This window comes from Mustela putorius, unplaced genomic scaffold, assembly GCF_011764305.1.
Source record: "Mustela putorius furo isolate JIRA1106 unplaced genomic scaffold, ASM1176430v1.1 tig00003949_pilon_pilon_pilon, whole genome shotgun sequence".
Lineage (NCBI taxonomy): Eukaryota > Metazoa > Chordata > Mammalia > Carnivora > Mustelidae > Mustela > Mustela putorius.
The window spans coordinates 1,800,080-1,825,259 of record NW_025422093.1 but is presented as its reverse complement, the minus strand read 5'-3'; the positions used below and the strand labels follow the sequence as shown (position 1 = coordinate 1,825,259).

The 25,180-nt window shown below is 35.4% G+C and overlaps 1 protein-coding gene and 1 pseudogene across 2 annotated transcripts in view; one reads left to right on the top strand and one right to left on the bottom strand.

Annotated features, from left to right (window-relative positions):
• The window catches only part of CTNNA3 (catenin alpha 3), a 1,821,555-nt gene that overhangs the window by 263,721 nt on the left and 1,532,654 nt on the right, over nucleotides 1–25,180 (bottom strand). The window lies entirely within an intron of this gene.
• LOC123389113 lies at nucleotides 8,810–9,161 on the top strand (annotated as a pseudogene).

The following is a 25,180-nucleotide window of genomic DNA, read 5'->3' as shown; positions in this document are numbered from 1 at the left end:
GCAGTTTTGATTTGTATTTTCCTGTTGTTTAGTGATGTTAAGCATCTTTTCACGTGTCTGTTGGCCATTCATATGTTTTCTTTAGAAAAGCATTTATTCAGGTTCTCTGACCATTTTTTAAATTCAGGTCATCTGGGTGTCTTTTGCTGTTGAAGTCTTTAATACTTCTTAAAGGTAGCCTCTTGGAAAATGAAAGGATGTGTATGTATATTCAGCTGACACATGCTTTCTCAGAACTCAGTATATTTTGGTGAGTACAAATAAGTAACATCTAACCACAACTCACCTTAAAGGAAAAAGGAATATAAGACTAGACAATGAAGAAAATAAGCTTCCCTAATATATAATTTATAATGCTATTATTAATATATATTGTTCTAAAAGGTATATATTTTGATCCTTAAAGGTCATGCTGTGATTTTATGACAATTCTGAAATTATATTATATTTCATGGGAAAAAATGTATCTAGGCACTCTGAGGAGGAACTATTTTACTGTATGGGGTTGGTATACTTTTGTATAATATGCAACTAAAGAGAGCAGTTCCTTTTACCCAGAGAAGATTATTGAAAATAGACAATGTATTATTCCCCCATGTCCAAGATATCTGGATAGGCATGAAATAAGCTAGAGAATCTTTTCCAAAATGTTATGCATCCCTTAACCACACATATTGCTCTCATGTTAGTTTTTTTTTTTTTAAAGCTCTTTTGTTTGAAATTCTTTTTCTTTTTAATTTCTTTTCAGTGTAACAGAATTCAATGTTTTTGCACCACACCCAGTGCTCCATGCGATCCGTGCCCTCCAGAATACCCACCACCTGGCTCCCCCAACCTCCCATCCCCCGCCTCTTCAAAACCCTCAGGTTGTCCAATTTCCCTCAACTCCCTTCTCCTCTCCATCTCCCCATGTCCTCCATGTTATTTGTTTTGCTCCTCAAATAAGTGAAACCATATGATGATTGACTCTCTCTGCTTGATTTATTTCACTCAGCATAATCTCTTCCAGTCCTGTCCATGTTGCTACAGAAGTTGGGTATTCATCCTTTCTGATGGAGACATAATACTCCATAGTGTATTCTCATGTTAGTTTTACCTTCAAAATAAGGCCATCTTTCGGACATGGCATCGATTTATCTATTTTGTCAAAAGCAATGTTTAAAATTGATGCCTTTTACCTCATGAAACTAACCATGGCAAGAAGTGAGAAATGGAGTAGGCAAGATGTTTACTGAATATATTGATTTATTTAGCTCTATTTTTAAAATTTTTTTTGAAGATTTTATTTATTTATTTGACAGACAGAGATCACAAGTAGGCAGAGAGGTAGGCAGAGAGAGAGAGAGGGAAGCAGACTCCCTGATGAGCAGAAAGCCCAATGCATGGCTCGATCCCAGGACCCTGGGACCATGACCTGAGCTGAAGGCAGAGGCTTTAATCCACTGAGCCACCCATGTGCCCCATAACTGCAAGTATCTTAATTGCTTTTTGAAATACATGAATTCAGATGTTTTTTAAAATGAGGGCTGGTGGTGATCATCTAGCTCTTACCATACTATTGTGCTCATTTGGATTGAAATGGTGTTGCAATGCCCAAATCACTATTTTTAAAGTAATTTTCTACCTGATGTATTTGTTCACATTAATAAAAAATTATTTTGCCGTAGTCATTTATAGCCGCTGAAACAGCAAAATGCAAGCTAGTCTAAGATGATCTAATTTGTACTTGCCACCACAATATTTCTTCCGGGCATAATCAGCTACTCTGTCAGCATCAGTGAACCTCCTCTCTGTATGTTTAATGAGAAAATGTGGAGAAAGAATATCAAAAAATATTTTTATCAGGGCTCAATTTTCCATCCCACTTATAGTTTCAAGATTCCTAGGCAGTAGATGAGGCTCAGGCAAAGGTGAAAAGCAGCTAATGATTTTGGTTTCTCATTTCTGGAGTAAGAACTAGGTAGATAGATGGAGAGGGAAATTGTATAGGATTTAGTAATTCTGTAGTTATTCAAACACAGGGAAGAAAAAAGAAAAGAATTTTAAACCCGCCAATGCCTTTCCCTTTACATATTCACAGGAAATAGATTACAAAGACAAAATATACCTGCAAATGATATTGAATTTTATGAGCATTCCTAGACTGATAATATCCTAGAACAATATAGCAAAGCTTAGCTAAATCATTATATAATTGTCACTAAATAATAATAATTAAAATAAATAGCATTTATAGAGTACTGTACAGTTTCCAAATTGCTTAGATACATACATCATTCTGTATTTATATCACCCTTAGCAAACACATTAAAAACCAAAGTTCTCCAGGATGTTTTAAGGAAAAAAAATGTTTAAGCAAATCAATTTGGAAATTTGTACTTGAAGGAATTTAAAAAGGTGAGATGCATATAAAAAGACTATACATTACTAGAAAATAGAGTCAGTTTATATTGAAAAGTAACTTCTTTCTTTCTGTATTTTGTTCATGAGTATTGTTTTGTTTAACTATGTGATGAAATACCACTACTTGCCTCGAATACACCCCACATACTTCACATTTCCACATAAGCACCATTGTTCCTATATTACAAGAATTCTCCTCTCCCAGGCACAGAGGCATCAATGCCCAGGGCATACAAGACTAGGTGGCTTGAGGTGGCTTGAGTTCCCTGCATTTCAATGCTACCTGGGCCCCCACCAAGACCACCCGGAGAATATTCAGTGGAAAGCTACTATGCTTTCTATGCAAATGTATATTTTTGAAAGTTCTCCAACCCAATCTTCACCTTCTCAGGAGGTGGCAATATTTAAATTGCAGTTTAAAGGTCTGTATATGTCAATGAGTAAAATATTGTTGCAGTTAAAGTAATAACATAATTTCTGGTATGTCTTACATATTTATGCATTCAGTTAATAAGTAAAGACCCTGCTTTATCCCAGGCACTGTTCTATGGTTCGGGGATATGTATATGGAGGGGAAAGACAAAAAATGTAATGGATGGGGACCCCTTGGTGGCTCAGTTAAGTGTTCTGCCTTTGGCTCAGGTCATGATCCGAGGATTCTGGGATCAACCCCCACATCAGGATCCCTGCTCAGTGGGGAGCCTACTTCTTCCTCTGCCTCTGCCCCTGCTCATGTTCTCTCTCTCTCTCTCAAATAAATAAATATTTTTAAAACTATAATGAATGAGAAAATGTCTGATATTTTATAAGGAAAGAAATGCTATAAATTGCAACAAGGTAAGAAGAATGAGCAGAATTTTAAATAAGGAGATTAAAGTACATCTTATCAATAAGGTACATTTGGAAGAGAGGTGACAGGGAGGAGGGAGAGGTGCATGCATACCTCTGGGATAAAAAGATGCAATTCAAAGAGAACTGGTATTTCCAAAGCCCTGCAGTGTGATCATACTTGGCATGTTCAAGAACTATATAAAAGGTCAGTGTGGAGAAGTGGGCGGATAGAAGGTAGAAGATGCAGACATTATAGGTGTCTTACAAGACAATATGTTTTAAAAGGCATGAGAAAAACAGAAGAGTCAGAGATAAGCCCATTTTCCATATCTCCATATTTTATAGTAATAAGTTAGGTTCTGTTTACAGATTGGGACTATAGTAAGCCAGGTGGACTCAGGAGAACGAATATGTGTTTTTCATGCTTGGTTGAAATACGTATATGTTACGGCAAACATCTATGCCTTTTCTGTATGATATAATAAACATTTCAGTCTATACTCTAACCAACTTTTATATGAGAGTAAGAGAGACAAAACAGAGAGAGAAAGAGAGAGAGGGAGAGAGAGATGTAAAACAAAAATATGTAGTAGCTAAGAATGCTTTTCTCTAACTTTGTGCCCTTTTCTGGCTCTTGAATCTTGAAAACACAGTCAAATACATTACTTAATATAGATTTGTAAGAAAATTCATGTAGCATATAACATCTAAGGCGTGTTAAGTTAATTTTTAATTGATTGCTTACAGTAATAGCATTGTACAAACCAGCTGGAGTAAAATGAGAATAAATATGAGAAAGGATCTTCAGGCACTGAAAAACAACTGTGCCATGTATGGGTAGAAAAAGCTTAGGTATGCTAGGAAGCATGAAAAATGCAACTGCTATAGGAGAAAAATAATCATGATCCTTTAGTAACTTTCTATAATTCAGTAAAGCAAACAAGATAATAAAAACATCAGATTCATAATTTTAACTTAGTGAAATAATCAAGCCTGCCTCAACTGGATCAAAGGTTCTTGCATTACAAATAAAGGGGTACAAATTTTTTATTCTGATAAGAAAAAAAATCTCTGATAAGAAAAAAAATCTCTTTCTCATGCGATTTCTTAGGCTCAGCAATAAAAAAGAATTTCTATAGAGGATGGCCAATGTCACAATTTCAAGGAAAAGCTACTGAGTGGATATGAATATTTCTTTTAATCAATGCTTAAAATTTTATCTTTAGCTTAAATGTATATATTTTGGTACACTTATTTTCACAGATTTACATTTCCTTTAAAACTGCACGAACTACAACAACATAATATGGGTTTTTTTTATAATGCAGATAGGATATCAGTGTGTCCTGTACATATATAAAACTATAATAAGTAGATGGGGTAACAAAAACAAACAAAAAACAACATAACTGAATAAGGTTCACAAAACAATTCACACAGAGTTTATTTATAAAATGTGTTGAAAACATGATCTCACTGAAAATGATAGAATTATAATATCTGTCTAGAACCCAAGCCGCTTGGTAAATGCAGGAAGCCACGTTCCTGGGTGGGTTACTCCCAAGAAAATGTTCTCAGATGTTAACATTGTCGAAAGAACACTTCCCATAAACAAGAGAGCTCTCTGGGGGCATCTACAGGACTAAGTGGTAACTTTCAGGGAAGCAACGGTTTGGGAACTTTCGGTCATGCTGTATCATTAATGAATTGCCTGATTTATAACCAATGTAAATTTGGAGCTGGATCCCTTCCCAGAATGCTCCCAAGCAGCAGCAACACCATCGACACAGAAAAAGACAGCAGTTTGAGGAATTAAAAAAATTGAAGTTTTGGCCAAGGCATGAAGATATAATGGATCCTGAGTTCCAAATGGAGAGCCAGACCTCATGGAGAATATAAAAAGTGAAACAGTAAAAATGAATAATGTAACACTTCAACCTTCGCCACACCAAAGCTCCAAGGGCTCCAGATATGGGGACAGCAGACATGGGCAGCATCTGTGAAGGGATTTAGGGAGAGGGTGTGCAGTGAGTAGTCCCTCCCACACCAAAAGGGAAGAATGGGAAGGTGAAACTGGAGTAATCGAGGGCTACAGCATTCAATGCTGCATGGTTGTAAAGGTTTCAATTTAGTATTTGCATAAATGTATTCATTAATGTTTAGCTTTCTCTCAGGAAAATATCATTAGAACAAGAATGACAGATTTTTTTTTTGTCCTATGTTGTACAAATTGCTCCATACAGCCAATAAGTGTATCATTTATCACAATCCCTTCGCAAATTTTCATTCAAATAGTTTTAAGAATATATATATATATACATATATGTATATGTACATATATATTTTTTTAATTAATTAATTATTTTTTTAAAAATTTTTATTTATTTTTTTTTTTGAGGAACCTGGGTGGCTCAATTGGTTACATCACTATCTTTGGCTCAGGTTATGATCCTGGAGTCCTGGGATCAAGCCCCATATCAGGCTCCCTGCTTCTCCCTCTGACCATCCCCCGCTTCTCATGCTCTCTCTCAAATAAATAAATAAAATCTTCTAAAAAAAAGAAAAAAGAAAATTTTTTTTCTGTTAGGGAGTTTCTACTTATAACTTCATAGAATATTTAGATTACCTTTAGATAGACAAAAAAAATACTTATTTAATATTAGGTATCCTCATATCTGCAGATGAAGGAAAGTGATCCTCATAAATTGTAATGCCCCACATAGTATTCCAAATGTCTTTAGTTGCTTTGGTGTATTTGATACAGACTACAGATTTTAAAAATTAAAAAGAAAATAGTAATTTATTCATATATCATACCAGCTAAGATAAATTAAGAAGCTATATTATTTATATGTCAGGGAAATTTTGTAATATTATACTAGTACTTAAAATAGATATAAGATGATTTCCAGAATAATTTCATTATTATCTTATAATTGAGTGTGAGCTAAGCTGATGAGAAGAAATATTGAAACCATCTTGTAAACATTAGTAATATTAACCCACCTTGGCCTCCTAAATCACTTTCGAACTCACTCATCACAGACCATGAACTAATTTAAAACTCCCAAACTTTTTAATTCAGAGCATTTCCAAGTGCCTACGGCTGTAAGACGCATTTCAGGAAGAAAGAAGTGACGAAATGCCCAATTCACAATAATGGGTTTAATATGTAAGAAATGGCAGTCTACTGCTTTGCAAAGCACATTTTCTGCTTTGGCCCTTGGCCATATTTACCCAAATTTCTTAGGGGGATTTTTTTTTTCCTTCCTTAGAATTGCTTCATGAAAGTAGAATTCAAGAAATTATTTTAAGAGTCATTTAAAATGGGAAATCAGCAGAAAGTGGGCTTTTGGTTGATAGCAGCCAAAAACATTGTAAGGAGCATTGGAGGCTGTGTAATTTTGAAAGGATTGTGTTTCTATGCGTTGTATTCAGTAGTCTACATGAGCAAAAGCGATAAGAAAAAAAGATTTAGCAGACTCTATTGCCTGCAATGCTGGCAGTCTGCCAAACTCACAGAGGTAGCAGCTATTCCACCTCATTGTCTACAGAGTTAACATTACCCTTCCTCTGCTAAATAAAAGAAAACGTGCCCATTGAAATCTGCAGCATGAAGTCACACCCACTTAAGTTGTGCTTGCTTTTCCTTCACACAAAATATTTGTGTATCTGCTAGCAGGAGGTTAAATCCTTACCTAGCATATAAATTGAAGAAAATACCATGTTAATTGCTGACATGACAATAAAGACATAAAATCTTAGTTAAGTGTATTTTATTATATTGTTTGCATCTGAGAATAAATTGATATAGTTGCATTAAATCTACTTTTGCTGCATTTATACATGTATGAAGAGAGAGAGGTGGGGTGGGGGGTGGGAGCATGCGGCCCGGAGAGTTTAGGACAATGTATTCTTCATTGTTTTAAGAAATAAGGGTTGCTTCCTATCTTTTATTGTCCCTTATAATACAAGTGTTTGGTTAGGCTAGTTTCTAATTTTCTATCACATCACTTATCATTTAGGTATTTCAGGAAAGAGAGAAAGAGAATACATATCATCCAATTAGTGGATTTTCTGAACATAAAGTGAGGAGAAAAGAGTGCGACATATTAAAAGAGACATATTGTCTGTTTGGAACAAGAAATCTATTTGTTTGAGGAACTGAGCAACGTCCTAAAAAGGAACTCATTCTCTGTGAAATAGAAGTGATATGCATAATCTGTCCAAAAATGCAGGTGGGTTGCCCAAGGGGAGAGGAGATTCTCAGTATATAGTGTGATGATTTCCCTTGAAGTAGCCCCGCCTGATTCCCTATAGACTTGTGACTCATGAGTGAATCTTCAAAAAAAGGGACACGTTATGTTGTTGTGGAATGTAATTCAATACTTGAAAGGAACAGAAGGAAAGAAGGCTCTCTTTCCAATGTGGCTTCAGTATCCACTGGAATCTGATGTGCACAGAGTGATGAGCAAGAAATGATGGAGGGGCGCCTGGGTGGTTCAGTGGGTAAAAGCCTCTGCCTTCAGCTCAGGTCATGATCCCAGGGTTCTGGGATCGAGCCCCGCATTGGGCTCTCTGCTCAGCAGAGAGCTGAGGTTAAAGCCTCTGCTCTGCTCCTCTCTCTCTGCCTGCCTCTCTGCCTACCTGTGATCTCTGTCTGTCAAATAAATAAATAAAATCTTAAAAAAGAAAAGAAATGATGGAGAAAAGGAACTGACAGGAGGAGAGAGTACTCAGAAAATTTAGCATGACTTCAGCATGGCTGAATGGATGGAGACCATCATGAGCCAGTGCAAAACAGAGAATGTTCATGAATGAATGTGAGGGGAAACAGCAGCAGAGGAAAATACAGGTGCTGGTATATTGAGTTACTGTTTATTCAATGTTTAAGCCAATATAGGCAATGCATTATGTCCTTCACAAGCATTATTTCATTTGATCCCCATAGTAAGTCTTTAAATTAGTTATTATAATCCCCATTTTGCACATGAGGCAGGTGATTACTTAAGAGCAGATATTTTAGGGGCACCTGGGTGGCTCAGTGGGTTAAGCCTCAGCCTTCAGCTCATGATCACAGGGTCATGATCTCAGGGTCCTGGGATTGAGCCCCACAGTGGGCTCTCTACTCAGCAGGGAGTCTGCTTCCCCTTCTCTCTCTGCCTGCTTCTCTTCCTACTTGTGATCTCTGTCTGTCAAATAAATATATAAAATCTTTTAAAAAAGGAGCAGATATTTTAAAATGTATCATCATCCTTTCATACTTGAAAACATGCAATGATTCCATCTCTAAGGGCTGAGGAAATGGAAGTGTTGGATTGTAGATCATTATTAGAAGAAAAAGCAGGAAGTGATGACATTAATAAGAAGTTATAAGTAGAACAATATATATATGGTAACTCTTTATACACACTCCTAAAGTGGTAGCAAAGAGAGACTGTTAGTTGTATTTCAAGAAAGACACAGTCCAGCCGCAGTGGAGCTCTATCTACCCAGAGTTTCTGATGCTGCTCTTGATTCCCTGCTGTCCACTCTCAAATGAGAAACAAGTGGGTCAGGAAGCTGCACCACAGCCATGGCTTTTAAAGGTCCGGGAAGGACACCTGTGCAACCAGACGTGGTCATTCACTGAATTAGAATGACTCCAGCAGCAGCAAGGTAAAATTTTCAGGGAAGTTATGCCCTAATTTGATGAGAGGGAATAGGGAAAGAATCTCCAAGAGAAAGGACCAGACCAGATGCCCCCAAAACTCTGAGAATCACTATAGGAAAAACTTCTTGTAGTGAAGATTCTAAGACTTGGTATCATTGTGAGGATCCACAAATGACTCATTGACTTGCACTGTCTCTTGGAGATTGGCAAGCAGATTATTTCTATCCCTATTGAGCCAGGAGTGGAGGTTGAAGTCACCACTGCTGATACTTAAATCAACCTTTTTAATAAATTTATTATCAGTTGCTTAAAGAAAAAATAGATTCGAGATGAAAATATAATGATACTAAATAAGATCATCGAAATTTGAATAACATAAGAGCAGGGACCAACAGTTTAGATAAGTATCAAAGACTTACGTCATGACTACACCCAAGAAGGAAAATCAATGTTTCAATAATGCCACCCCCAGATTATGGAGACCTGTGATGAGCACTGGGTGTTGTATGTAAGTGATGAATCACTAAAAGCTACTCCTGAAACCAATATTGCACTATATGTTAACTAACTAGGATTTAAATAAAATTTGAAACAAATGAACAAACAAAAAAATGCTACCCTTTGGTAAGAATAACACAAGCTGTAAGTTACGGATTGACAATTAAATTCTGGAAGGACTTCACTCTCCGTTCTGCCCTTCCCACAAGATCCCTTCACCCTTTTTTTGGTACAGATTTGAAAAGTAAGAATAATGCAAGGAAAGGTAAAATCTTAAGTTAAGTCTCCTGTACTTTCACGTTCAGGTGTTTTCTTTCTATAGCCTCTGTGTACAATTTCTGTCATCACAAATTATCCTAACAAATTAACGGGGATCCTCTAAACTAATAAAAAAAGGTTAAGCAATTTATCCATAGTTAGTAGGTAACAGAGGTGGGATTTGAAAACTGTCTGATTTGAAGAGCCATGCCTTAATTTTTAACCTTTTATTTTGAAATACTTATATATTTACAGGAAGTTGCAAGGTAGTACAGAGCAATGCCATGTACCCTTTATATCAACACGAGGGAACTACCATTGGTGAAAAGTATGCATGTGTTTTCATGTTATTTTATCCCATGTGTAGATTCATGTAATCACCACTACAACCAAGAGACAGCACTATTCCATACCACAGAAATTTCCTTCAGACTACCCTTTCAGAGTTGCACCCACTCTTTCTTCTTGACTGTCTCTAAATTCTGGCAACCGTTGATCTGTTCTTCATTCTGTATTTTTATTTCAAGAATCCTGTAAAAGTGGAATCATATAGAATGCAGTTTGTTGAGATTGACTTTTTTTTTTTTCACTCAGGATAATGCCCTGAGGTTTATTCAAATTGTTGCACCTATTAATATTTTGTTCTTTTTTATGGGCAAGTACTTTTCCACAGTACGGCTAAATCACAGTTTGCTTAAGTAATCACATGAATATTTTGATCATTTCACTTTTTGAATATAGCAAAAAATCTTCTGTGAAAAATTAAGTATTTATTTTTGTGTAGACTTTAATTATCATTTCTCTGAAATTAATTTCCAGAATGTAATTGCAGGATTATAAGTGTATATTCAGCTTTTTTTTTCTTTTTTCCAAGAAATTGTCATTTTTTTCCAGGATAGAGAGCCATGTTTTAGCCACTCTATTTTAGTGCTTCCTAAATTTAAACAAGCCACATCCATCATAGCTGTGGTATCCAGCCTCTAATATGGTCTCCAGTGATCCTTGCCTCTTCCTGGAATTTACAACCTGGTGTGATCCCCCATGGCTAAAAGATTATGACAGAAGTAATGGTATATACTTCCAAGATTAGTTTTTTTTTTCTTCTTTCTCTCTTCTCTCTGCCTCATTCTCTCATCATTTGTTCTAGAAAAAGCCATGTTGTGATAAGCCCTATGAGAGAAGCCCAGTGGTTAAGAACTGAATCTCCTTCCAAAACCACATAGGAGAACTTAGGAGTGAATTCTTCAGTCCCATTTAGGTCTCCAAAAATGATAAACCTGCCCAATACCTTGACTGTAACCTTATCTGATATCCTAAACCAAACTTAACCAGCTTAGGAATCCAAGATTCCTAACACATACACACACACACACACACACACACACACACACACACACACACACACACGTGAAATAATAACTATTGTTTTAAAAAGCTGTTTTTGTGTGCTTCATCATGCAACCATAAATAGCAAATAAATATTTCTATATAATAGGTATAATGCTACAGTAATAAGAACTTTAAATATGAGTGTGGTTTTGAAAGTAGGTATGCCATGTTGCATGAGCTGAAAAAACTTCAGGGATTTTGAGAGTAGGTTATACAGAACTGTAGCTTCTCTTTTGTGTTCCTTTCTCTCTCTTTCTTACCACTTGCAGTGGTAAAAGACATGTTGTGAGCAGCCCATATGGCAAAGGACTTAATCCTACTGTCAACAGCAACATGAGCAATCATAGAACCATATTCCTGAATCCCAATCAAGTCTTCATATACTCTAACTCTGGCCAATGCACTGACTAAAACCTAATGACACAACCTAAACCAAAACCATCCAGCTAAATAATTGCAGCATTCCTGTCTTACAGAAACTGTGAGATAATAAATGTACTTTCAAGCCATTAAGATATGGGGTTGTATGCTATACAGTAATAGAAACTACAATGTATAGTTACTCATAAGACTTAAGAATAAAGATATCCAGGGACGCCTGGGTGGCTCAGTTGGTTAAGCAGCTGCCTTCGGCTCAGGTCATGATCCCAGCGTCCTGGGATCGAGTCCCACATCGGGCTACTTGCTCCGCAGGGAGCCTGCTTCTCCCTCTGACTCTGCCTTCCACTCTGTCTGCCTGTGCTCGCTCTCACTCTCTCTCTCAAAGAAAAAAAAAAAAAAAAGAATAAAGATATCCACAAATAGAGAAGCATGGATAAGATTTACCAGATGCAGAAATAATTTGGGAAAATTTCTATAAAATTGTTCACATTTTAAAACTAGACGTCCATGATATTGTCTTAGAAAGACATAACTAGATTGTGGTTATAATTTGGAGAATACATCTTTAACACACTGCAGTTTACCCTCTTTGAGTAAAACAAAAATGGTCATTAGTGTGTTTCTTGCACTGCTCAGGAGAGCAAACATCCTGACCAGGTAGTGTGAATTGACTTGGTCAATGTTTCTCCCTATTGAGGGTAACATAAAATCGATGATGCTATGTCATCCAGTCAACTCTGGCTCTGATCGCACATTCACCAAGCCACCTTCTAATTATAAACTGGCTTAGTACACAAATTTCCTAGAGGAAGAGCAGTTCACTAGCTAATTGTTATCATTTCTAAGCTACTTCCCTTCTGTGACCAAAATAATAAATAAATATTCAATTTAACTGTTTTCAGTTTAAGTGTTTTGTGGCCATGTTAGCAAAAACCAGCTAACATAATCCTGATCAGTTTCTGCATGCCCTGAAAAAATAAGTTTGTTAATCTTTAAGTCCAAAGAACATGATAACTACACTCATCTTAACAATTAGTGAGCTTGCCTCTGATCTCCATAAGATCATCTCTGACTTATCTCACTCTACATTCAATACTACTATTTCTTTTTTAGATTTTTTTTTTTTTTATTTTTATTTATTTGACAGACAGAGATCACAAGTAGGCAGAGAGAGAGAGAGAGCGGGAAGCAGGCTTGCCGCTGAGGAGAGAGCCCGATGCGGGGCTTGATCCCGGGACTCTGGGATCACAACCTAAGCGGAAGGCAGAGGCTTCAACCCACTGAGCCACCCAGGTGCCCCTCAATACTGCTAGTTTTAAATTTCACCATGTCACTTATCTAACCAAACAGCACTTACTAGTAGCTTTCAGGAAAATTATGAAAATAAGTCCATTGCATTTTTTACAAAACAGCTGAGTGAATGAATGACAGGTCAGATAAATTTGTGAATCCCAAGTTCAAAGGAGACATTTTGAATGTATTAACAAGGCAGCATAACAAGCCAGTGAGAATGGTGCGGGCACCTTATGGCATAATGTTTTGTGTGGTATATGCTTCAGTTTTGTCAGCCAAGCACAATTTTACAAAGACCTTGTATTTAGAATCACAATGCTTGAAAGCAATCATTCTGCATTTGGGGATTTGCCTTAAGAGAGACAGAAGGCCGGAGGCTTTTGGGTTGAGTACAAATTACAGAAGAAAAAGAAAGCCTTGCATCTTTTATGACCTAGGTTACTGTCCAATCAGTGGGTCATTGGACCTTTATCATTTTAACTAAAATTGGTTCACTTTAATGACATAAAATATGTTGATTTGAGCTATTCTTTTCAGAGTCTTGAAAATTTTGCTAGAAAGTAGTAGTCTCCACCTTTCTCATGGTACCTTTCGATTTGGTTTACTCTTTTTCTTTTTGCCTGATTCCTGTTTTCTTTGACTTTTACGTCTATATGACTTTTTCTTTTTATTCTTTCTCCTTAGTAATTTTATGAAGATGACACTCCATCTGGACCAGTATATAGGAGTCATAACAACTCTGTCCCTCATAAAGTTAGAAAGAACCCTTGCTCATTCAAAATGTCTATCCATTCCCTGCATTGTTAGATGTATATCTGGATCTTAGTTTCAATATATTTTAATTCAAACCCTGTCATTTGACAATGAGTCCAAAATGATCCTCTTACCTTTTTGGTCATTTTTAAATTTTTATTTATGTGTTTATTCATTTATTAAAAAATTAAAAATTACTGAGTCCTTACTGTGTATTAAAGAAGTTAGATTTAAAGTACGAAAGGGAGGAAGGGAGAGAGAGAGAAAGAGGAAGAGAGAAAGAAATGAATCCTACTCTTAAAGGTCTTACAATCTAACAGAAGGGCATGAAAACAAATGAGTATACTAAAATGCTACAGTGTTCATATAGTGGTAAATATTCCAAAATAAAATTCATTACTTTCTAAATGGATGTTCTTTTTTAGACCAAGTTCATCTGATCAAATATCCTTATTTTTAAAGTTACCTGGTAATAACTGTCCTAACTTTATTATATTTTTTGATTTGCTGTATTTCGGCTGTATATAATTAGATATTTGGGTTATCAGTCCTACTTTCAACTCTGAGATACAAAAAAAAAAAAAAAAAAAAAATCCTTCATAAAATACCTGTAATTCCCTTAAGCTGACCTTTAGAACATTCCTAAAAATGTATCCTTGGCTCACAATTTTTTGTTTGTAATGTTTTTAGAGATTAAGAAAAATCAATATGACCCAGGTAAAATAAGTAAGGAGTAAATATCTGAAGAATAATACCAAGTAGCAGAAAGGAAGTTAGTATTTTTTTGTATATAAAATATTGTGTTATTTATGAAAGTAAGTATATATCCATATCATTTTATAGAAACTATTGTGCAAAATATATAATAGAATTTATATTTCTTTGGATTTTAGAAAACAAATGCATTTCTTTCTCTTTCCATAACTATATTTCTATAACTATATTAATAGTTCAACAACCAAAGGTATGATAATTCATAACTTGGGATTAAAAAACCTTGGATCAAACTTTAGGATTAAAAAAAAAGACTGTCACTAACCTCATAACACTTCACTCAAGTTTTACCATCAAATGATTTATAAGAATAGGTTCTGTTTTTCAGAGGGATTTTTAGATTTTAGGATTGCCAAAAAACAATTGTAAATCTTTATTTAATCTAATTTACAGGTGAAGAAACTGAGGTTTATAAATATAAATTACCCATCTTGATGATTATTGGCCAGACATAAACGACCAAGATTATCACATTAATATTTAGTAGGAGGTATTCAGTTCAACAAAGATTTACTCAGTAGATATTCAGACTTAAACCTGCCATAACTCATAGCATAGTCCATGCTTTTCCCATTACCCCAAGTAATGTTAATTAGTGCAAAATACTTTCTCCACAAGGTTTGGTATTCGTAAATGACATATAGCATTTTTTCTGCTTGCCATGATAATAATGTGTATTGTAACAATTTTATTCTAAAATACTTGCTTTTAAGTTAGGAATTTCCAATTTTTCTTCCCACAAAGTGGGCACAGAGGAGAGTCAGACACTGATGGCAATTCTCACCTGCCCTGTTATGCTTTAGCATAATTAAGAAAAGGATACAATAAAAGACTTTACATAAAGGTAACTGATATGTTTTCACCAAAGTCCTACAATATCTAACTTCAAAAGAGAAGACATGGTGCTCCTAAAATATAAGCTAACCATACTATGATAGCAATTAAATGCTTCTATACACTGAAATTTATAGTCCTAATGGTTTTTCCAAAGCAATGTACATTTAGTTCTTAACCGTGATTTTATTTTCTGAATCTAACTTCAATTCAAAAAGTCTTTCCATGTAGAAAATTTCATAATGGACAAAGCTCACAAGATTTACTGGATCATCAAATACTTTTCTTCATTTCTGATGAAGTCATTTGAAATGTCCTAATAGTCAGTAGCCATGCCTCTAAAACATTTTAGGGGGTGAGGGGATTCTCCCAAAATAGGAACATTTAAGAATTTAACCTGACACAAGAGCTTGACTTCTTGGCTCCTGATTTTAATGCTATTTCCCCGCATTATACAGTGAGATATATTTATACAATATAATTAGTGGGTTTTGTCACCATTCATTTCAGAGTAAAGGGCAAACAAAATGAAATGTCTGGAATGGGTGTATATGTTAAATTAATAAAGTTACTTTATTTTATCCTCCGCTTCTACTAGAGAAGCTCACTGCAAAACTACAGTAAATAAGCTAGCTCTTATTATCCAATTATCCACAAATATGTGTATGATTTAGCTCTATTTGTAAGAATTCCAACAATGAGAAAGTTAAGAGTTTCACAATTATCTGACAAAGCCCCCATTCTCTCTCTACTCCTCCTTACTCTCAGATTTCAAAAGACTAAATTAGCACTACTGAATAAATTATCTTAATGCTACACTACTGTTTCTAAGTACATACAAACAGAAAATACGATTTCCCATTCTAAACAGAGAAGAGGGATCCAGGGAGATCAAAAGAAATACAGCCTGCAATGTGTGCTAATCACTGGACCATTTGAGGTTTTCAGAGTTACATCCTAATGAGAATGATGACTTCCCCAAGGTTCCGATGATATACCAGTCCTGGCCAACACTTTGATTTTAGCCTAGTGAGACTGTGAACAGAGAATCTAGCTAATTTGTACTCAGACTACCATCCCATGAAAATGGCAGGATAATAAATGTGTTTTGTTTTAAACTCTTAAACTTGACATAATTTGTTATGCAGCAGTAGACAATGAATACAATTTATCATGCTTATTCATTAGAAGATTCAGTTTTGTAAAGATGTCGATTCTCAAGTCAGTGCAGAAACAGATTGGCATGTATACAGTCACTTGATTTTTGACAAAGTTGACCTTGAATTGAAGTGGAAAAGATGGTTGATTTAATAATTGGTGTTAACAGATCTACGGGAGAGCCACATGGGAAAAAATGTATCTTGACCTTTATCTTACAACATAGTTAAGTCAATTCCAGGAAAGCTGTACATCTAAATATAAAAAGAAAAACAATAAAGTTCTATGCAATATCATGACATTGAAGTTTGTCAATTACTTCTTTTTTTTAAATTTTTTAGAAGATTTTATTTATTTATTTGACAGAGAAAGATCACAAGTAGGCAGAGAGGCAAGCAGAGAGAGAGAGGGGGAAGCAGGCTCCCTGCTGAGCAGAGAGCCCGATGTGGGACTCCATCCCAGGACCCTGAGATCATGACCCGAGCCGAAGGCAGCGGCTTAACCCACTGAGCCACCCAGGTGTCCCTTGGCAATTACTTCTTATACAAGAAAAAAATCACTAACCGTAAAGGAAAAGTCCAGTTGTTATAATTCAATTTTATTAAAATAAAAATTAGTTCTCTCAAATAATCAAGTGAAAAGCAAGTCACTGAGTGAAAGAAGATAACCATAATACATTTTATCTCGCCAATGAAAAGCATCTAGAATGTATAATAATCTTATATCAATGAAAAAAATCATACTACTCATTTAAAAAATAGGTAAAAGCTTTATAGGTATTTCACAAAATTGGTAAATCATATGGTCAATAAATATTTGAAAAACGTCTCAAAATCCACATCCTTCAGGAAATGTCTATTAAAATATAGTACCACTAACATCCACTAGAATGGCTAAAATGGAAATGAGTAAAGAAATTGCATTTTGTAAATGGGATTGACTCCTTAATTTCCCTTTCTTCTGTCTTGCTGTTGGTGTAGAGAAATGCAACTGATTTCTGTGCATTGATTTTATATCCTGACACTTTACTGAATTCCTGTATAAGTTCTAGCAGTTTTGGAGTGGAGTCTTTTGGGTTTTCCACATATAGTATCATATCATCTGCGAAGAGTGATAATTTAACTTCTTCTTTGCCGATTTGGATGGCTTTAATTTCCTTTTGTTGTCTGATTGCTGAAGCTAGGACCTCTAGTACTATGTTGAATAGCAGTGGTGATAATGGACATCCCTGCTGTGTTCCTGACCTTAGTGGAAAAGCTTTCAGTTTTTCTCCATTGAGAATGATATTTGCGGTGGGTTTTTCATAGATGGCTTTGATAATATTGAGGTATGTGCCCTCTATCCCTACACTTTGAAGAGTTTTGATCAGGAAGGGATGCTGTACTTTGTCAAATGCTTTTTCAGCATCTATTGAGAGTATCATATGGTTCTTGTTCTTTCTTTTATTGATGTGTTGTATCACATTGACTGATTTGCGGATGTTGAACCAACCTTGCAGCCCTGGAATAAATCCTACTTGGTCGTGGTGAATAATCTTTTTAATGTACTGTTGAATCCTATTGGCTAGTATTTTGTTGAGTATTTTCGCATCTGTGTTCATCAAGGATATTGGTCTATAGCTCTCTTTTTTGGTGGGATCCTTGTCTGGTTTTGGGATCAAGGTGATGCTGGCCTCATAAAATGAGTTTGGAAGTTTTCCTTCCATTTCTATTTTTTGGAACAGTTTTAGAAGAATAGGAATTAGTTCTTCTTTAAATGTTTGGTAGAATTCCCCCGGGAAGCTGTCTGGCCCTGGGCTTTTGTTTGTTTGGAGATATTTTTTTTTTCCCTCTTTTTTTTTTTTAAATTTTTTATTTTTTATAAACATTTATTTTTATCCCCAGGGGTACAGGTCTGTGAATCACCAGGTTTACACACTTCACAGCACTCACCAAAGCACATACCCTCCCCAATGTCCATAATCACACCCCCTTCTCCCAACCCCCCTCCCCCCGGCAACCCTCAGTTTGTCCTGCGAGATTAAGAGTCACTTATGGTTTGTCTCCCTCCCAATCCCATCTTGTTTCATTTATTCTTCTTCTACCCACTTAAGCCTCCATGTTGCATCACCACTTCCTCATATCAGGGAGATCATATGATAGTTGTCTTTCTCTGCTTGACTTATTTCGCTAAGCATGATACGCTCTAGTTCCATCCATGTTGTTGCAAATGGCAAGATTTCATTTCTTTTGATGGCTGCATAGTATTCAATTGTGTATATATACCACATCTTCTTGATCCATTCATCTGTTGATGGACATCTAGGTTCTTTCCATAGTTTGGCTATTGTGGACATTGCTGCTATAAACATTTGGGTGCATGTGCCCCTTTGGAACACTACATTTGTATCTTTAGGGTAAATACCCAATAGTGCAATTGCTGGGTCATAGGGCAGTTCTATTTTCAACATTTTGAGGAACCTCCATGCTGTTTTCCAGAGTGGCTGCACCAGCTTGCATTCCCACCAACAGTGTGGGAGGGTTCCCCTTTCTCCGCATCCTCGCCAGCATCTGTCATTTCCTGACTTGTTGATTTTAGCCATTCTGACTGGTGTGAGGTGATATCTCATTGTGGTTTTGATTTGTATTTCCCTGATGCCGAGTGATATGGAGCACTTTTTCATGTATCTGTTCGCCATCTGGATGTCTTCTTTGCAGAAATGTCTGTTCATGTCCTCTGCCCATTTCTTGATTGGATTATTTGTTCTTTGGGTGTTGAGTTTGCTAAGTTCTTTATAGATTCTGGACACTAGTCCTTTATCTGATATGTCGTTTGCAAATATCTTCTCCCATTCTGTCAGTTGTCTTTTGATGATTTTTAATGACTGTTTCAATCTCCTTACTGGTTATGGGTCTGTTCAGGCTTTCTATTTCTTCCTGGTTCAGTTGTGGTAGTTTATATGTTTCTAGGAATGCATCCATTTCTTCCAGATTGTCAAATTTATTGCCGTAGAGTTGCTCATAGTATGTTCTTATAATAGTTTGTATTTCTTTGGTGTTAGTTGTGATCTCTCCTCTTTCATTCATGATTTTATTTATTTGGGTCCTTTCTCTTTTCTTTTTGATAAGTCGGGCCAGGGTTTTATCAATTTTATTAATTCTTTCAAAGAACCAGCTCTTACTTTCGTTGATTTGTTCTATTATTTTTTTGGTTTCCATTTCATTGATTTCTGCTCTGATCTTTATGATTTCTCTTCTCCTGCTGGGCTTAGGGTTTCTTTCTTGTTCTTTCTCCAGCTTCCTTAGTTGTAGGGTTAGATCTCCCTGATATGAGGAAGTGGTGATGCAACATGGGGGCTTAAGTGGGTACGAGAAGAATAAATGAAAGAAGATGGGATTGGGAGGGAGACAAACCATAAGTGACTCTTAATCTCACAAAACAAACTGAGGGTTGCTGGGGGGAGGGGGTTTGGGAAAAGGGGGTGGGATTATGGACATTGGGGAGGGTATGTGCTTTGGTGAGTGCTGTGAAGTGTGTAAACCTGGTGATTCACAGACCTGTACCCCTGGGGATAAAAATATATGTTTATAAAAAATAAAAAATTATTAAAAAAAATAAAATAAAATTACCAGGTCATAAAAAAAAAAAAAAAATGCATTTTGTAAGACTAAATACACAATTGTTAGCAATGTGTTAGCAATGACTTGCATAGCATAGTTGGCATATGTTATTAGTCTATCTTCTCTAGATGGAATACTAACTATTGGATATAAGATATACCTTTCTTTACAATTTGAAGGCAATATTAGCCTCACAGTCAACATTTGTTTCATAATTTTCTCAAAATATAATTTTGTTGAGATAAATAACAGATTTTTGTGACATCAAAAAAGGTATGAATATGTAGTATTCCAAATGTAACAATGACCTACAGTATTTGTAATCCAGGAGTTGCCTGATAGGGCCATCTAGGATTCTTCTTTTTAAAAAATGTTTTATATTTATTTTTCTGATTGTGAGGAATTCATATTTTATACCAGTGAGGGAACATTGTCACAAAATGCTAGTGGGATGGTTTCATCATTCAAGCTCTAGGTCCAGGGTCTCTGCAACCAAAGGGGGTTTACAAAGTTGTTTGGTTAGTCTATATAACTAGCCAAAGAAGGATCACCTTCATAGTGTGAAATATAAAGCTAAAACAGCATGAGCCAGCTGGTTTAGAAATCAGTATAACTGAGGTTTTGGAAGAAAAAAGCCTAAACTGGGGAAGAGGGAACAGAGATTGGAGAATGATATATATAATCCGGTCCCTTTTTGGAATACCAAATGATTTAAAAACATATTTGCATACTAGAAAGAAAATGTCTGAAAGAATATATAGTAGTTATCTCTGGATAATAAGACAACTAACGCTTTTGTTCTTTTCTGTTTCATTTCTGTCTAATGTTCCTATTATAAATATGCATTTTAATTGCACATTTTTAAAAGATTGTTTATTTTAAGACACCATAAACGAAGCATTCATTTTTTCCCCTGTGAAAAATAGTTCAATAGAGGTCAGTATTATATTGATGAGTAAGATAAATATGGTTTGTATACAGGAGGAGCTTATAGTTTAATAGAAATGATGCAGAATCAACAAAAAATCTAATAATACATAGTAAGGGCAATGGTAAGTTAGATACAGAATTTTATGAGAGTATTATCAAAGGAAACTGATAGAGTAAGAGCTAACCTATAGCAATGGAAAAAATAACTATAATTATAAGAAATTCTTTAAAAATGGCAATTTTCATTAATCATATTCCACTATTCTAAAATATAACGTATACTTATATTCTTTTTTTTTTTGATGCAACATGGGGGCTTAAGTGGGTAGGAGAAGAATCAATGAAACAAGATGGGATTGGGAGGGAGACAAACCATAAGTGACTCTTAATCTCACAAAACAAACTGAGGGTTGCTGGGGGGAGGGGGTTTGGGAGAAGGGGGTGGGATTATGGACATTGGGGAGGGTATGTGCTTTGGTGAGTGCTGTGAAGTGTGTAAACCTGGTGATTCACAGACCTGTACCCCTGGGGATAAAAATATATGTTTATAAAAAATTAAAAATTAAAATAAAAAGTATACTTATATTCTATTTCAACTTTTATTCCCTTAACCCTGGGGATGAAACAGCTAAGGTACGATCTGCTCCATCCTTAATCTCCCCACCCTGGAGTATTTTACTATTAAAATCAGTGGCCTGACTGTTCATGTTAGAAAAGGCCTAATCTGTGGCACCTGGGTGGCCTATTAGGTTAAGTATCTACCTTCTGCTCAGATCATGATTTGGAGTCCTGGGATGGAACCCTGAGTCAGGCTCCCTGCTCAGTGAAGAGCCTGCTTCTCCCTCTGCCCCTCACTCTTCTAGGACTGTCTCAAATAAATAAAAGCTTTAAAAAACTTTTTTTTTTTTTTTTTAATGAAAAGGCCTAATCCTACAATTTCTTCTTCATAGTCTCTTTTGGTTCAAAAATGATGTTGATAAAGCCTAATAGATTTAACAACTCTCAATAACAACATTATCATCAGAAACAAAAGTACTTTATCATCATTTAGAAAATAAGGCAATTATCACATCACTAGTAGCATTCTAGTTTACTCAGAAATATTCTTTGAAGAGAATATGTTTCATATTTGCTTTTCATCAAATATTTTAAGTATTTTCTTTATGAATTTCAAGTGGCACTGATGCTGGTTTATTTGTTTTTTGTGTTCATATTCTCTTCAACTATGTGCACTCTTGGGGGCAAGACATGACATTGTAGCACACGTTGTTAAAGTATCTCTTTCACTGCTAAACTGTGGTGTTTTCTTGACACAAAATCCTATGTAGACCTTTGTATAATATGTTCAGTTTAAATTCCCCTGTCTGCTATTCCAAGAAAAAAAGGCAATAAATACTAAGCCAGGAACAATGATAATAAAGTATGGCCAATTCAGGACACCTGGGTGGCTCAGTCAGTTGGGCATCTGCCTTCTGCTAGGGTCATGATCTTGGGAGTCCCAGGAGTGAGCTCCTCCCCCACCTCCCTGCTCAGCAGGGAGTCTTTCTCTCACTCACTCTCTCTTGACTAAATAAATAAAATCTAATATGTATAGATATATAGATATAAATATCTATATATATCTCCAATTTAGCATATATATGTGTATTTTGAATATACATAGATCCCTAAATTTTAACAAATACATTATCAATAACTATAGTGTGTTTAAAATAAACTAAAATAATTAAATTTTGAAGAGTTTATGATTTTTGAGCGAATATCAGTTTCAACTGAGCAGCACCATACTGAAAATGGCTGGGAGTCCCCCACAAGAGCTAGAAGAAAGGCTTCTATAAGGCGGACATAGAAGCAAAGCATAGAAATTAGTTCCCTGGCTATAGCTTAAAACAGTTGCCTTATTTGAGAAAGCCTACTTGGCTGTTTGTGATTGGTTGTTCTTGCATTTTGCTTTCTTAACCTTGAGGCATTTACAGGAATTGACTGGCTTAGGTGTCAGTTTGGTTGCCAAGGCATTATAACCACCCAGGTCTAATGGCTTCCTTGTTTAATTACTTTAACATATGTGACTTGTATATCTGTATTCTTACTATAATGGTAAACTTACACATATATTTTTGCATTCAAAGCTGCTTAGTAGGAAAGTCTGGGTTGTAATTTCCCTTTTCTCCCTTTCTGTTCTCTTAGGAAATTCCAAGATTCTAAAAGTCAGTGTCTGTGGAAATGAATCATTAACATTTCAAATGAAGTATCAAAATCAGTATATGCAAATCATAATTCCGATATCCATATGAACTTATGCAAGTGGCCCATTTGCAATTACCACATGTGACTTTACTGTTTATAAAACAGAGATATCTTAACTTTAAACATTGCATCATCCATATGTGTTTCCATCTTTGGCCTTTTGAATACACACCAGCCAGGCAAGACAAATAATACTCTTTATAACACCTAGAGATCCCTGTAAGATCCAAATAGATAGCCTACTGGGTTACCAGATGCACTGTAGTACTGCAATATTAAAGGAACAGATGCTCTTTGTTAACCTCATTTTCTAACAAAAAATAAGCAAAGTTTTAAAAATAGAAATTGGGAAGGAATCTTGGAAACTTAATCTTCAAATATCAGGAAGTTTGAAAGATATAATTGAAAGTGTTGGCTAAGATCATAAAGCTAAAGATGAAGGGAATCCTTTGATAACAAAGAGAACAGACATCAGGAACCAAATGATGATGTTAAGCAAATAAACATAATGCATTGTGGTAAATATGGCATATGTAACAAAGAATAGGGAAAAAAAGTTCCCGAGGCAATCTCAAAAATGTTTTTGTTTTTGTTTTTGTTTTAGTAAAGAACAAAGCTTGTTACTATATAACCTTTGTCAAACTGACTTTAAAAAAAAGAAAAGAAACTGTTCAATTCAGTCAGGGCAAAAATACCTAATTTTGAGGAAACAGCACTCTAAGGATTTCAAATACAAAGAGACAAAAACAATGTTTTACAGGTAGTGATCCATGCATTGTCTTGCAAGTAAGAATGAGAAATGAAGGGGGCGCCTGGGTGGCTCAGTGGGTTGAGGCCTTGGCCTTCAGCTCCGGTCATGATCTCAGGATCTTGGGATCAAGCCCTGCATTGGGCTCTCTGCTCAGTGGGGAGCCTGCTTCCTTCTCTCTCTCTCTCTCTCTCTGCCTGCCTCTCTGTCTACTTGTGATTTCTGTCAAATAAATGAATAAAATCTTTAAAAAAAAATGAGAAATGAAGAAAACTAAGGAGCTCTTTGGAACTCATATTGTACCAGGTAAATCACAAACAAAAAGACCAAAACCTTAAATTGTCTTTTTCTTCTTAAAAAGGTTAAAAAATAAAAGACATGCACACACATAAAGGACTGCATGTAAAACGGGTCAGTGGATTGCTTCACTCTTAATTTTTTGGTTGTGACTGTGCACTGCAGCTATGCAAGTCATCACGGTTGAAGGTTATATGAGATCTCCCTGCATAATTTCTTACAACTGCATGTGAATTCCCAAGTATCTCAGACTAAAAGTTTAAAAAATAAAATAAAATAAAATTACCTGTGTAATCATATCGGAGTCATTGTGAAAATTAATTACTCTAAGAAATTTAACCTTGTAAAGAAATGAAAGAAAATTAATCTGATAAATTTCCTTTAAATGGTCTTATACCCTTTATTTAGGGATGTCATTAAGACCCTGGCCTAATTTAACAGGAGAGTATTTAAAATTGATGAGCTAAGAGAATAATCAAAGGCCCAGAAGTGGACAGTGTATGAGTATTTTAAGAGACCTTCAAAGAGTAACTTAGTAAATTAAAAAAAAAAAAAAAAGAGTAATCATATGGCTAAAATTTAAAACACAAACAAACAAAAAATCAAGAATGAAAATACCAGGAGTTTGGGAGTTTCTTAAAATGTTAAACATATGCCCTTGCATTTACCCAACACCTTTGCAATTCCACTATTAAGAATGGAAATTTACAAAGGAGAAATTGAAATTCCAAATTAATATCAATAAGAATGTCTGTGGTTTCCTCACTCACAGTAGCCCATAAAATGAGAAAAACCTTAATGTGTTTAATAGGAGAATGGATAAAATGCGGCTTATTAATATAATGGAATATTACTCATCAATAAAAAGGAGTGTACTACTGACTTGAGCAACAATATGGATGAGACTAAAAATATTATGCTAAGCAAAAGAAGACAGACACAAAAATAAATAATTCATGATATATAAAATTCATCATAAAGTCAATTTATTAGAACTAATTCCTTTGGATTTTTGCTTAGCTTGTTTATGAGAAAATAATGAACAATTACCCTCAAATTTTCAATTGCCTTTAGGATTCCCTATTGTCAAAATCCATACTAATTTCAAATGTCTTTTATTGACTTTTTAATCAA